The 15230-nt window shown below is 38.6% G+C and overlaps 1 pseudogene; it reads left to right on the top strand.

Annotated features, from left to right (window-relative positions):
• Positions 1-2755: 2755 nt before the first annotated feature.
• LOC113300731 lies at positions 2756-2855 on the top strand (annotated as a pseudogene).
• The last annotated feature ends 12375 nt before the right edge of the window (positions 2856-15230 follow it).

Raw genomic sequence — 15230 nt, 5'->3', positions numbered from 1 at the left:
GTTTAACAATGCAACTAAAAAGTTTCTCCCATACCCCCAAACTTAAATCTAACATTGTCCTCAATGTTCTAAAGATGAAATTAAAAGCATGAACAAGGAGAAACTGTTACCATTTAAAGCAAAAGAGATAAGGAAAGATATCACCGTGTCGCATGGATGTTAGGTTACCTCCCAAGAAATGCTAAGTTTAAAGTCTTCAGCCAGACGTTAAATACCACAAATGGCTAATTACCTTTTCAAATCATATATCAATAGTCGAAACAGCCGTGGGTCAACAAAATCAAATAAAATTTCCACCATTATGAGACAACTGCACCAAATTAGAAAAATGAACAGATAAAGCACATCCTCATTCAATGTTTCCTGCAAGACAACTGGGTTTTTCTGTGGTGCCCACTTGGGCTTCATATGAGTGTCTTGACAAACAGATTCTTCTGAACTATGGGTTTCTAATTCCTAGATTTCCTCCCGGATAATATCAGGAGGATCAAGTTGTGGAGTCGGAAGAGACTCAGGTAATACTTCAGGAACACTAGGATCGATTTCCAGGTTAGGGACTTCTACTGGGGAAACTTGACGATCACTACCCCCAAATTTATAATTTTGGGTGTCTCTAGATAGACTAGTCACAAATTTCCTAATTTCTAGACCATCATGGTCCTGAAAAATTTCAATTGCTTTTTCTAAGTTGTAATCAGGTGGTTCATCCTCTAAATGCATTTGAGGCATACAAATTGTTGGACTTATATGTTTCATATCCCCTATGGTCAACCTTAAAGTTTCCCTACTGTCTTGAAGCACGATTTCTGGCCTACTCTCCTGATCGGAAGTTATATTCACAGGAAAAGTCTCAGGTGGGCCTAAATATGCATATTTAGGGTCCAACTTAGGAGGCTCTTTAAAATAAGGGCTTAAGGTAGATTTAGAAGCTAATGGTTCGAACCTATCTTTCCATCTATCAAAGTCTAACATTGGAATAGAATCCATGCTAAAATGGGCTAAAAAACTCTCTAATGGATCTTCCAACACGTTGTTTGGTAATGACTCCTGAATTAAGGTTCCTATCATGTTCACCTCTTTAATGCACGTGTCATCTAGCTCAGAAGGTAGCTTATTGACATTAAAAATATTTAGTTCAATAGTCATATTACCAAAAAATAGATTCATGATACCATTTCGACAGTTTATGATCGCATTAGACGTAATTAAAAATGGGCGACCTAAAATCACAGGTATCTGGTTCTCTGGGTCGGGGACAGGTTGGGTATCTAAGACCACGAAATCTACAGGATAAATAAACTTGTCGACCTCGATAAGAACATCCTCTATCACACCACGAGGAATTTTAACGGACCTATCAGCTAATTGCAGTGTTATCTTGGTAGGTTTCAATTCACCGAGCCTTAACTTTAAGTACACATGGTATGGGAGTAAGTTCACACTGGCTCCTAAGTCAATTAAAGCTTTGTCTACCCTGTGTTTTCCTATTTTGCAAGCAATGGTAGGGGCACCTGGGTCTTTATACTTAGGAGTTGTGGGGTTCTGAATGATCGAACTTACATGACTAGCTAAAAAGTCTTTTTTAGGGACACTAAGCTTTCGATTTCGCGTACACATATCCTTAAGGAACTTGGAATAAGCCGGCAGTTGCCTAATTGCTTATAGTAAAGGAAGGTTTATGGTAACTTTCTTAAAAACCTCCATTATGTCATTAAAGTTGGATTCACTCTTTGTTGGTACTAATAGCTGTGGAAATTAGGATCTAGGCATAAAATAGGGCCTCTCAGGAACCGAATTGGCATCATCAGAGATTTTATCAGTCCCCTCAGCTATGGATGGTCCTGAGGGGTGTACTACAATATGCTCACTATCAGGCATGGTTATCTGATTATCTACTACTCTGCCACTCTTAAAGGTTCTAACTGAATTCAACTGATGTGATGGTTTTGCACCTATTTCATGAACTCCTCTAGGATTGGGATTAGTCTGACTAGGGAACCTTCCGTTATCTCTTTCACTTAAAGTCTTAACTATTTGACCTATTTGAAGTTCTAACTTAGCAAGAGTCTGAGCATTAGTTTGAAAGTTCTGCTTGGTTTCTTGTTCAAAACTAACTTGGCTCTTTATTAACATTTCCTGGCTCTGTGCTAACATATCCTGGCCCTTTCTTAATATACTAAGAGATTCCTCTAAGCTAGTCATTTTATTCTCTAAAGGGTTCTGAAACTGAGCTTGACCTGGAGAGTTCTTATTATAACCAAAACCTGGGGGAATATTCGAATTACTAAGCTGACCTTGACTCTGGACCTTAGACCATGAAAGGTTCGGATGGTTTTTCCAACCAGGATTATAGGTTTCTGAATATGGGTCAAATTTCTGACGGTTGTCGAATCTAGTGTTATTATACAGATCATTGGCTTCCTCTTCATTATTCTGGCCTTCCCAAAAAGGCTCCACTCTTCCACTAGTGTGACCCAATTCTAAAGCTTCTAACCTTTTAGCTATTGCTGCAATTTTGGCATTTGATTCAAAGCCTCCTTCTAGCCTATTAACGCTTCCTCTTCCTAGAATAATTGTTTTCTTAGGTTCCCTACTATATTTCCATTGCTGGGTCTTTTCGGCGATTTCACTCAAATATGTTATCGCATCATCAACTGTTTGGTTTTCAAACCCACCTGTACACATAGATTCTACTGTGGTTGTAGTGGGATAATCTAAACCCTCATAAAGGATCTGAACTAACCTAACCTTTTCTAAACCATGATGAGGGCATTGGGCTAATAGATCATTGAACCTTTCCAAATACTTATACAAAGATTCTCCCTCATGTTGAGAAAATGTGCAGATTTGCGTCCTAATAGACGATGTTTTGTTCCTAGGGAAAAATTTGTTCAAAAAGGCAGATGTAAGTTGTTCATATGTTTCAATGGACCCAGAAACCAAACTATATAGCCACGATTTGGCTTTATCTTTCAGGGAAAAAGGGAATAACCTAAGTTTCAAAGCATCATCATCTAGGTTTCTAATTTTTAGGGTACTACAAATTTCCTCAAAGTCCCTAACATGGAAATAGGGGTTCTCATTTTCTTTCCTTAAAAAGATTGGGAGCATCTGTAACATCCAAGGTTTAAGTTCATAATTTGCTTCCGTGTCAGCTAACCTGATACACGAGGGACGAGTAGTCCTAGTCGGATTCAACAAAGTTTTCAAAGTCGTCATTTCTGGCTCTACCTGAGTTATAGGGATTCTCTCCTCAGTAAAAGATGGATGTTCAAAACTAGACTTTCCAAAATCAGAGGTCTCTAGATTAAGGTAATCAATATTCTTGTTTCCTAAAATATCACTTCTAGGTTTTTCACGCATAAACCGTCCTAGAGCGTCTCTTTTTCGTTCAGGCATACACAAGAATTCAACAAAAATATGTGCACATGCAAATGCTAGGCTCACTAATTTAGGTAAGCTTGGGTTACCACAGCAAAATATACCCAAAGGTACGAGGCTGAGATTTGTGGTTTTTCGGATGATAACTCCCAGAGGGTTCACCGTACTAAACCACTTGTTTTCCTAAACTCGGTGCCGGATGAAAATGCAATTGGTGTGTGCAGTGTGTCTTTTTTATAATAAATAAAATACTAAAAATAAACACAAACAAATAAAAGAAAATTACTAGTCCAAAAAGGAAATAAAGAAAGTAATAAAAGTCCAAAAATAATATCTCCGGTTTCTCCTGTTTTTTGGCAAGTTCAACTTTCCACTTTTAGCTTCGAGTCAATCCTTCACAACAAAAACAAACCAAAGACATAAAATAGAACAAAAAAAATCTAAAAAGATAATAAAAATAAAAATAAAAAACCTAAAACTAAATACAAGTCCGCGTCGGCGACGCCTAAAATTGACGTGATTTTGAAAGTTGTTGTAAAGTGGTAAGAAAGATTCGTTCAACTCGAATTTGTGAAGATTCGTTTTAGACTCAAATAAAACTAGAAAACTCAAAGAAGGTTGTATCAAGATTTTAAAATTACTGAGACTCAGGATTCCATTATTTTCCAATTTTTCATGTGATTCAATATTAATAATTATCATGCAATTCTAGACAATATAGCTCCAAAAGAAATTGTGATTCTACAATATTGCCAATGGTAGATTTTCAAAACACTAGTTGTTATCTCAAGTATGGAACATCAAGAGCCCTAATCTAAGCATGCACCATCAAGTAAAAACACAACAAGTTGATAAAAATCATTATTTCAATTTTTATTTAATGCAATTAATCATAAAAGAATTGCAGAAATTAATTAAATAATCGTTACCACATGATTGTTGGAAAAATAGCTTCCTCCGTTGCCTCAGTTAAGGGGTTTATCTCCTCATATCATTCACGTGCACAAAATAGGTGTTCATAGCTCAAAAGGGTGAAACAAGAGAAAACTAATAAAGCAAACAGTTTGCAACGGTTTATGAGCGTTACAAACTGACTGTTACAGAGAACTGTTGCAATATGAACTGTTACAAGGAACGATAGAAACTTTCTGCTGTAAAATAAAAGACTGTTTTATGGGTATTATGTTCTTCGTGTTCTTCAGCAGCAGCAGAACCCGGTTTCCTGCAACTTCGATTTCGCGGCTCTGTAGTGTTCTAAACTTCCCCTAACTTCTTCTAAACTTCCCCCAAAGTGTACGTAGCCCTTCTATGAGCTATCCCAACTCCTTTTATAGCCCACAGGTCGATTGAACTTCAAGAAATCTTCGGCTATTCTTATTTTTCCTCCACCTCAAGTCTCAGGCTTTCTTTCCCTGCCAAGCTTTTCTATGCGGTTCTGTGAGTTGTAAACTTCCCAAATAAGGTAAGATGGACTCCCAAATATAGTTAACCTCTCCAGAATCTCGCAACTCCCATATATATAACCAGAAAGTCCGATAATAACTTCACTTCCCTGTTTCGCTCAAACCGAAGATTTGTCACTGTTTTATCGAATCTAAAGCTCATAACAATCCTGGTTTGACTCATCAAATGAATCCCAATCCATCTCCACTTCAAACTCCGACTAAATCTCCTCCTAGTCATCAACAGAACTTCGATAAACATCCACCTCCTCTGTTTCGCTCCAACATGGTTTTTCAGCCCAAAATACTCGATCCAAATATACACACCAACCCTGTTAGGCTCTAACAGGTGCAATCCACCAAAATTCCGTGATTGAATCTCCTCAAATCCTCCCAAAAATGCGAACCCTGATCTGCTTCCCGTCTGCAAAGTTTTCCCGCCAAAATATGATTTGAACGAAGGTGAAGAAGGGTGGCCCCCTAACCAGAGTAGGGGTGTGAATAGTAGCTGCTCTGGGTTGTCCCTTATCAACTGGGTACCCGTTATCCATAGTGAGAGTCCAAATATCAGGTGTCCTCCGGGTGCCTTAGACAACTTTTCGAGCCAATTTTTCCAAAAATGTTTATTGGCCAAAAATACCTGCACACACATAAAACACCATAATAAGTACAAAAATGAGCACTATCAATATATAGAATCGAGACAAATCAGACACAAAAAATGTGTCTATCACCTGTTGAAAGTTTTAGGCGACCAGCCAAAACGAGCCTAATAGCATTACATGCTATTTTCCTACGGAAAGTCCCTTGACTTTGACTTGCCACACGTAGCGAAGTGCTACGTGTTTTCCACGAAAACACTCGAGACATCAAACATGTCACAAACTGGGGGATGCTCATCATGGTATTGGTCTGGCGGTTTACAACGTGCGGCGTGCAATGCGCCCGTTACAAGAAATTTTCATGAAGTGGGACAATTAGTGGTGGTGAAAAGTAACGGTGTAAACGAATTCATTTCCTTCATCATGGAAGCATAATGTCTGACGGTTACACGAATTCACTTCCTTCATCATGGAAGCATAACGTCTGACAGTTACACGTTACTCTTTTCTTCCACCACTCAATCGTTTCCACTTCCTACGAGACCAGGGTACGTTTCAATATGACTTGTATAAATAGGCTTCACCTATTTTCACCAAACAACAAGTTTTGGTCGGCAACAACACAATATCTAGAAATCACCTAGTAGATTTCCATGCTGCTAGCCAGTTCTACTTTCAGATACAAGTTATAAACAACCACACCTTCAGAATCAACTATTCTGGTCTCAACACTCTCTTCGCTTCCCTCCCTAAGACCAACCATTCTCATTCACTTTGTGACCGAAGCAAGCCCGGAACGACCATTTCTTGGTTTAGGCCAGGATTGTACAGATTGATCTCTCGAATCAAAAGTACTCCCGTGCAGTGCATTGTTTAGGGTTTAGATTCGTTTCTCATCCACACACCCGAAATTACCAAAATCAGCAGAAACAATTTTCACCCACAAACAATTGACGACCAGTGGGAGATTAATCTCTCGGCTACAATATCAATTTCCAATTCCCAGTTTCATTTTTCAACCCCGATCTCAAGATGGTATAACTCAGGTCCGGATCAACAATAAACCCTGAGAACACTAGCGCTGAAATCATCCCCGGTACTAACGCTCCTTCTAGTGGCATTAACACGCTACCTGCCAACTGATAAGCACGTAAGTGCGATAATTTTATACCCACATTTATACTAGCTAGGTCTCGTTTATTGACTAATAATACCGTTTTAAGGCTTTTACAGGAATTATAAGTGAAATCCGTTCATCCAGAGAATAAACGACTAAATGAGCTAATTGGAATTTGCGACATAAATGAACAAAGTGGCTGGCCTGGTATCTTTATATATCAGCACCACTAGAGTCACTCACAGCACCACCTACTTAGCTACATTTCACGATCTGAAGTACTACAAGGATTGTCCCCGTGCGAAGTAAGCATATGAAGAATAAGTAGGAGACGTGGCCCATTTCACCACCACATCTTGTCTGTGGTTTTCCATTACATCTCATCTCGTATCAAAACAAGAAGAAAGTATAGAAGTTTTCATTTCTCAATCAAGCTGGTGGAGTCATTAACAGAGAAAAGGAGATCTGAGAGCATCATTGTGGACGGAGTATTTCAAGCGGTTGCCGTTCAAAGATCTGTAGGGTTCGTTATCGCTGAAGTGGGGTTATAAGACAGCCAAATTGGCTGAATTGGTTCTGTTTTGGGGGTTAATCAGCGGCAACAAGACAGATCTGTGAGTTTGGGTTGGGAATTTTATGTAGAACAAGGATGGAAGCGCGAGATGAATTCCGTTGTGAAATTGAAGATAGCAACTGATGATGATTTGGTTTGGTGTCGGATCGAGCTCAAGTTCAGTTGATGAGAAAAGAAAAGAGATGAGGACTGTTGTTAATGGAACGAATGAAGAAAGACGCCGGAGAACGGAAATGATGATTGTTGTTGGTATTGTTGCAGTGAGGATTAATTGCAGGTGGTATTATTTGGGGTCTGTTGATTGAAGAAGAACTGGTGTTGTTCGATATTCGAATTAGGGTTGCTGCCATCGATTCGTGGCTGGGTACGAGAAGTTTAAGCAACAGATGTACTGGGATTGCAGATGAGAAAAAAGTAGAGTTGGTGATGCAAGTTGAACGGGGTTGTGAAGACTGTCACTGACGCCACACCTTTGAGCAAGTTTTTAATGGGTGATTGCAGAAATGTGATAATGCTGAGTGATTCAAATTAGTGTTGATGCCATGTGTACGAGAAGATTAAACAAGTGATTTTGGGAGGTTTCTGGTGCAACAACGACAACTGAAATTGGATATTTCTGAACTCGACCTGAAATTGGGGTTCTGTGGTTAATTTGAGATGTGCAGTTGGGGAAGAAAGATGTTGCGGACGGGAGAAGCATGTCGATGGGAATTTGTGGCGAAGTCCAGATCTGTATACGACTGTTAGCACAAATATATGTGAATTGCAGTTCCGAAAATGGAGTTCAGTTCATGGGGTTTCTGTGGCTGTATAAACGGGAATGAAGATGGACCAATTCACTTGAATGAAGTCTAGATTAAGCTTTGAATCTGGCGGTTATTGTTACAGAATGGAAGTAGATGTTGTAGCCTAGAAGTTAGATGGTCAGGGAATGGAGATTGTAGAGCCGGTGAATTGAATCTGTGTTGGGTTGATATGAGAATGATGTTATGGCTGGTGTTGGAAGGGCCTGAATCTGGGAGTTAGGTGGTGCTTGGATTGGGCCTGGAAATTACAGCTCGGTCCTAGTTGGAGTGAGCAGCAAAACCTACAAATAGCCGGCGAGAGGAGAAAAAAAGGCACACCGTAATCAGGGAAGCAATTAGGTTTAGCTCCATTTCATTTGATTGATTTTCTATATGTTGAGTTTATTCATCTCTATATCATTTTTTATGGCTTTGAGCAAAACCATGTCTAGATAAATCTATTGTTAGGATGAAGGATGAACTTGTAGGTTTATTTTATTCATGTTCTAAAACAAGGGTTTCTACCAACTTTGAGCTTAATGTCATTTGTTTGAGTTTCTCTACAATGATTTATCTTCTATTCAATTTCTCATATTCTATGCCATGTATAGTCTATTGTTAGGTTGATAGAAATACTCACTGAACCTTGTTATTGATTGTTTTATGATTATTCCAAGACTATGTATGTCATGTATACTTAGTACTAGGGATGTCTACCTTCTAGGTTCAGAACAAACAATATTTTATGATAACTCTTGCCTATAAATCCTTAATGAAATATCTTCCGTGCGTTAGCAGTTTGGTTTGCAACTTCGCATGAGTAAATTTGAGACCTTGTGATAGAACATTAGTAAACGTAACTTACAACGGATTCCGTAGCCCTAATACTTCCACATCTTTGATACAATCTTAATTATTTTGTTTTGGTTCAATTTGTTAGCTTATAAGAATTCTGAAATCTCCACTTTGAAATATTCTTGACTTGAAAGTTACTAGTATTGATTGGAAAAAGAGTTTAACTCTCCTCGTGGGAACGATCCCTATTTGCCACTATTCACATATAGTGCACCGTATACTTGCGGTTAATTAAAGTCGATTTTCCGACACATCAAGTTTTTGGCGCCGCTGCCGGGGAGTGGTTGCAAAACCCTCTCTAATTGATATTTAGACTTTCTAGTCAGTAGTTTTGGATTTCATTTTCTGTAGTTATTGCTTTGTTTTTAGTTTTTCTTTTAGATTTTTGTTAGTTCTTTTTGCTGATTTGGTTTGACTCTTATAGGTACCTTTCTTAGTTATTTTGGACTGCGGCATAGGAATTGGTAACGAGCTCAAAGAGAGTAAGTGCTTGATTTATTTGCAAAGCTTTTGCAAGGTAAGTACGATTCAACTCTTTGCTTGTGGTTAGTGTATGCGTGATTTTCCGGTTGGTTGGGATAGAAATAAATTTGCTCCACTGTTTATGGCTGGAACCGACGATGAGGGTGAAAACCCTCCAGTTAAGAGTTTGAGAGACTATATGTATCGAACTAGAGTCTCCCAACCTTCGTGCATTGTTTTGCTTGCTACTACAACAACTTATGAGATTAGGACAAATACCCTTCAGGCTCTTCCAACTTTTATGGTAAGGAGAATGAAAATCCTTACTATCACATTATAGACTTTGAAGAACTGTGTGGTACAGTTAAAATTAAAAATTTGTCTGATGAATACCTTAAACTTAAGTTGTTTCCTTTCTCATTAAAGGATAAGGAAAAATCTTGGTTAGATGCTTTGGCTCCTTCGTCGGTTAGGACTTGGGAGCATGACAAAACTGTTTTTGAACAAATTTTTCCCTAGGCATAAGACTTCTGCCATCCGTCAGAAACTGAATAGTTTTGTGCAACAACATGGAGAATCTCTCTGTGACTACTTAGAGAGATTCCATGATCTTTTGCTGCAGTGTCCACACCATGGATTTGATACTCCGAGGCGTACGTTGATTCTTTACGAAGGATTAGATCATAAAACTATGACCATGATAGAGTCACTTTGTGCTGGTAATTTTTAGGATAAAAGTGCTGAAGAGGGGTATGCATTCTTGCAAGAGGTAGCTGAAAAAACCCAAGAGTGGGACGCTAAGGAACCAGTAAGGTCAATTGCTAATAGCAAAGGAGCACACATAGTTGATATTCAATTTTGACTCTGACGCTAAAATAGCTTCTTTGACAAGAAGGCTTGAATCGCTAGAACATAGTTTTAAAGCTAAGCCTTTTGTCGAGTCTTCAGACCAAACCTTTTATGGCGATGGTAGTGAGCAAGTCAATGCTCTCTATCACGATAATCGTCGTAAATATGACCCTTATTCCAATACTTTCAACCCAGGGTGGGAAAGACACCCTAACTTTTCATGGTCTAGAGGTCAGTACGAAGGTCAGTCTAATAATGCTAGTGGTTACACTCAGAAACCTTCCATTCCTAATGATTCTTCTAACCAAAGAATGCCTAGTATGGAAGAAAGTCTAAGTTTGTTTATGCAGGCTACTCAAAAGTCAATAACAAACTTAGAGCAGACCACTGCAAGGTCCATAGCAAATATAGAACGACAAGTAGGTCAGCTTGCTAGTCAAATGAATGATAGAGACAAGGGACAGTTCCCAAGTCAAACAATGCCTAACCCTAAGGGTTCTCTTGAGGTCAGCACATCTGATGCTAAATCCTCCGATCAAGTCCAAGACGTTACTTCCTTAAGAAGCGGACGGATCATTGACAATCATGTTAGTAATCCTAAGGAAAATGAGCATGACAGGAACACACCCATTGTGACGCAGGTTACACCTTCAGCACAAAAAGAAACCAATGAACCTGAAAAAGATGAATCTTAAAATACTTATGTTCCCCGTGCTCCGTTTCCTCAACGATTACTACCCCGTAAGAAAGGAGCTAGTTCTAGTGACATCTTAGAAGTTTTTAAACAAGTTAAGATTAACATTCCTCTTCTAGATGCCATTAAACAAATTCCTTTGTATGCTAAGTTCTTGAGAGATATGTGCACTGTGAAACATAATTTGAATGTGCAGAAAAGAGCTTTTCTTGCTGAACAGGTGAGCTCTATCATTACGCAGAAAACGCCGCCTAAATACAAAGATCCTGGTTGTCCTACTATTCCTTGCACTATAGGAAAACACAAGATTGAGCATGCTTTATTATATTAGGCGCTAGTGTGAATCTTTTGCCATATTTTGTGTATGAACAACTAGGACTTGGTGACTTGAAACCCACTAATGTCACACTCCAATTGGCTGATAGGTCTATTAAAATTCCTAGAGGAGTGGTAGAAGATATTCTTGTGCAGGTTGATAGCTTTGTTTATCCTGTGGATTTTATTATTCTAGATACACAACCTGTGGCAGACCCTAGTGGTCAAATTCCTATTATTTTAGGACGACCTTTCTTAGCAACCGCTAATGCGATCATAAACTGTAGGAATGATATTATGGAACTTACTTTTGTTAGTTGGAAAATGGAAGTGAATGTCTTTATTGTTGCACGTTCTCCTCCTGATTTTAATGACCATGAAACTGTTTGTATGATTGATGAAATTGTTCATGATACTTTCTTGCAGAATCATTTAGAAGATCCATTAGAAGCATGTTTAACTCATTTTGGGCAGGATATAACTGATGATAGTGTTATTTGTGAAGTCAATGCATTGTTAGACTCCACACCACTGCTGGACACTAGTAAATGGAAGCTCGAAATTGAATCTCTTATACTGTCCGAGTCTCGACTAGTTCCATCAGTCGAGAAAGCTCCGACCTTGACTCTTAAGCCATTGCCCGACACTATAAAATATGTTTACTTAGGCTCTGAAAACAGTTCACCTGTCATTATTGCTTCTAATCTCACACTATAACAGGAAAGTAAGTTGGTAGATTTCCTTAGAGAACATAGAACGGCTATAGGTTGGTCCATTGCAGATTTGAAAGGTATTAGTCGTAGTGATTGTATGCATCATATATACTTAGTAGAGAATTCTAGAACATCTAGAGATATGCAAAGTAGGCTAAATCCTAACATGAAAGAGGTAGTAAGAGAGGAAGTTCTGAAACTGTTGGATGCAGGTATCATTTACCCGATATCCGAAAGTACTTGGGTCAGCCCTGTTCAAGTTGTACCCAAGAAATCAGGAATTACCGTGGTCAAGAATGATTGTAATGAATTGATTCCCACTCGGCAGACCACCGGGTGGCGTATATGCATTGACTATAGAAGATTGAACAAGGTCACGGGGAAAGATCATTTTCCTCTGCCATTCATCGACCAAATGCTTGAGAGGTTAGACGGCCATAGTTACTATTGTTTCTTAGATGGTTACTCCGGTTATAACCAAATCCCTATTGCCCCTGAAGACCAAGAAAAGACCACTTTTACCTGTCCATTTGGGACATTTGCATATAGACGCATGCCATTTGGGTTGTGTAATGCACCCGCCACTTTCCAGCGTTGTATGTTAAGCATATTCCATGACATGGTAGAAAGGTTTATTGAAGTTTTCATGGATGATTTTTCTGTGTTCGGATCTTCTTTCGATGAATGCCTCCATCATCTCGCTCTTGTCCTAGTTAGATGCAAGGAGAGGAATCTTGTCTTGAATTGGGAGAAATGTAACTTCATGGTTCAGTCAGGAATTGTGTTAAGTCACATTGTTTCTTCTATACCCTTGGTATAGAAGTAGACAAGGCTAAGATTGATTTAATTTCTAAGTTGAAACCTCTACGTATAGTTACGGAAGTTAGATCATTCCTTGGTCATGCAGGTTTTTACCGTCGTTTTATTAAAGATTTTAGTAAGACCTCACGTCCTTTATGCAATCTTCTTGGTAAGGACGTTGCTTTTGTCTTTGATGAAACTTGTGTTGCAGCTTTTGAGAAGCTGAAATTGTTGTTAACTTCTGCCCCTATTATACAACCGCCTATTGGAATCTTCCATTTGAGATTATGTGTGACGCTTCTAATTTTGCAGTTGGAGCTGTTTTAGGACAGCGCAAGGATAAAGCACAACATGTTATTTACTATGCTAGTAAGACATTGAATGATGCACAATTAAATTACACCACTACTGAAAAAGAACTCTTATCGATTGTGTTTGCTCTAGAAAAGTTCAGACCTTATCTTTTAGGGTCCAAAATCATTATATTCTCTGATCATGATGCATTGAAGTACCTTCTTTCCAAGAAGGATGCTAAACCTAGGTTGATTAGATGGATATATTGTTGCTGCAGGAGTTTAACTTTGATATTCAGGAAAAGAAGGGATCTGAAAACGTAGTGGCAGATCACCTTTCTAGGATCATTTCAGAGTCTTCTAATGATGCCTTACCTTTGCATGAATCGTTTCCCGATGAACAATTGTTTGCTGTTTCACAATTACCTTGGTTTGCTGATATTGTTAATTATCTTGCTATTGACCAAATTCCCGAGCATTGGGTGAAACAAGATAGAACTAAATTTTTAGCTGAGGTTAAGCATTTTTTTTGGGATGATCCATATTTGTTCAAATATTGTCCTGATCAGATTATTCGCAGATGTGTACCTAATGATGAAATTATGAGTGTTATCACTTTTTGCCATTCTTATGCTTGTGGTGGCCATTTTAGCTCTAAGAAAACGGCTGCCAAAATTCTGCAATGTGGATTTTATTGGCCTACTTTGTTTCATGATACTCATGAGTTTTGTCGAAGTTGTGACAGGTGCCAAAAGCTGGGAAGGATTACTAGGCGCAACATGATGCCGCTGAACTCCATATTGATAGTGGAGATATTTGACGTATGGGGAATAGACTTCATGGGACCTTTCCCTTCTTCGAACGGTAATGTATACATCTTGTTGGCAGTGGATTATGTGTCTAAATGGGTTGAGGCCATACCTACCAAGACGAATGACCGCAACGTTGTGATCAAGTTCGTTAGAGAATACATATTTTCTCGATTTAGTACTCCTAGAGCCATTATTAGTGATGGAGGGTCACATTTTTGCAATAGTTCTTTCAAGACTCTTTTAAGTAAGTGCTCCATTACTCATAAAGTCTCTACACCATATCACCCCCAGACTTGTGGTCAAGTCGAAGTTTCTAACCGACAGATTAAGCAAATATTAGAGAAAACGGTGAATCCAAATCGTAAAGATTGGTCTGCACGATTATTGGACGCACTTTGGGCTTACCGAACTGCTTATAAGACACCCATTGGTATGTTTCCGTATCGACTTGTCTATGGTAAGGCATGTCATTTACCGGTTGAGTTAGAACATAAGGCCTATTGGGCCATTAAGACCTTTAATGTTGATTTGTCTACAGCTGGGAACCACCGTAAGCTTCAACTCAATGAGTTAGAAGAGATTAGGAATGGTGCATATGAGAATGCAAAGCTTTTCAAAGAGAAAACTAAACTGTTTCATGATAAGTCGATTAGTCGTAAGTCATTTGAACTTGGGCAGAAAGTTCTCTTGTATAATTCTAGGTTGCATTTATTTCCTGGCAAGTTGAGATCACGTTGGACAGGCCCTTACTATGTTAAAGAAGTCTACCCTCATGGGGCTGTTGAACTCGAGAATAGAGAATCTGGCAATGTGTTTAAGGTCAATGGACAATGAGTGAAACCATTTTTAGAGCTCATCAATACCGAGGTGGAAACTGTCCTCCTCGAAGATCCGATCTATCAAGATTAAAACTGTTTGAATTATTGTTGTTGTATATTAGTGGATTCTTGTTCCTTTTTATGTTTTGTTTTCTTTTTGCAGGGAAACAAATGCCAATTGCTTCATGGGAGTCAACCCATTGGATTTTGCTTCGTGGGAGTCAACCCACCAGATTTGTTCCCATTTTCTTTATCTTTTGTTTTTATTTATTTGCTTTAGATTTTTTCCATCTTAACTTTACATTCGATGACTCAATTACATTGAGGACAATGTAATGTTTAAGTGTGGGGGAGTGGTTCGCACTTCAGTTTTTTTTATAGGTTTTCACCTTCACTAGAGTTTCTCTTAAAATAAATAAATGATATATCCAGCTGTAGAGTGGATTCCCCTATCCCCTATTATATCCAGCTGTAGAGTGGATTTCCCTATCCCCTATTATATCCAGTGGTAGAGTGGATTTCCTCTATCCCCTATTATATCCAGCTGTAGAGCGGATTCCCCTATCTCCCATTTTATCCAGCTGTAGAGTGGATTATGTTTTGTTTTGCTCGGGACTAGCAAAATATAAGTGTGGGGGAATCTAATAAGCACGTAAGTGCGATAATTTTATACCCATATTTATACTAGCCAGGTCTCGTTTATTGACTAATAATACC

This window comes from Papaver somniferum, chromosome 7 (genome assembly GCF_003573695.1).
Source record: "Papaver somniferum cultivar HN1 chromosome 7, ASM357369v1, whole genome shotgun sequence".
NCBI lineage: Eukaryota > Viridiplantae > Streptophyta > Magnoliopsida > Ranunculales > Papaveraceae > Papaver > Papaver somniferum.
The sequence above is the reverse complement of the archived record's forward strand: the minus strand, read 5'-3'. Positions and strand labels throughout refer to the sequence as shown.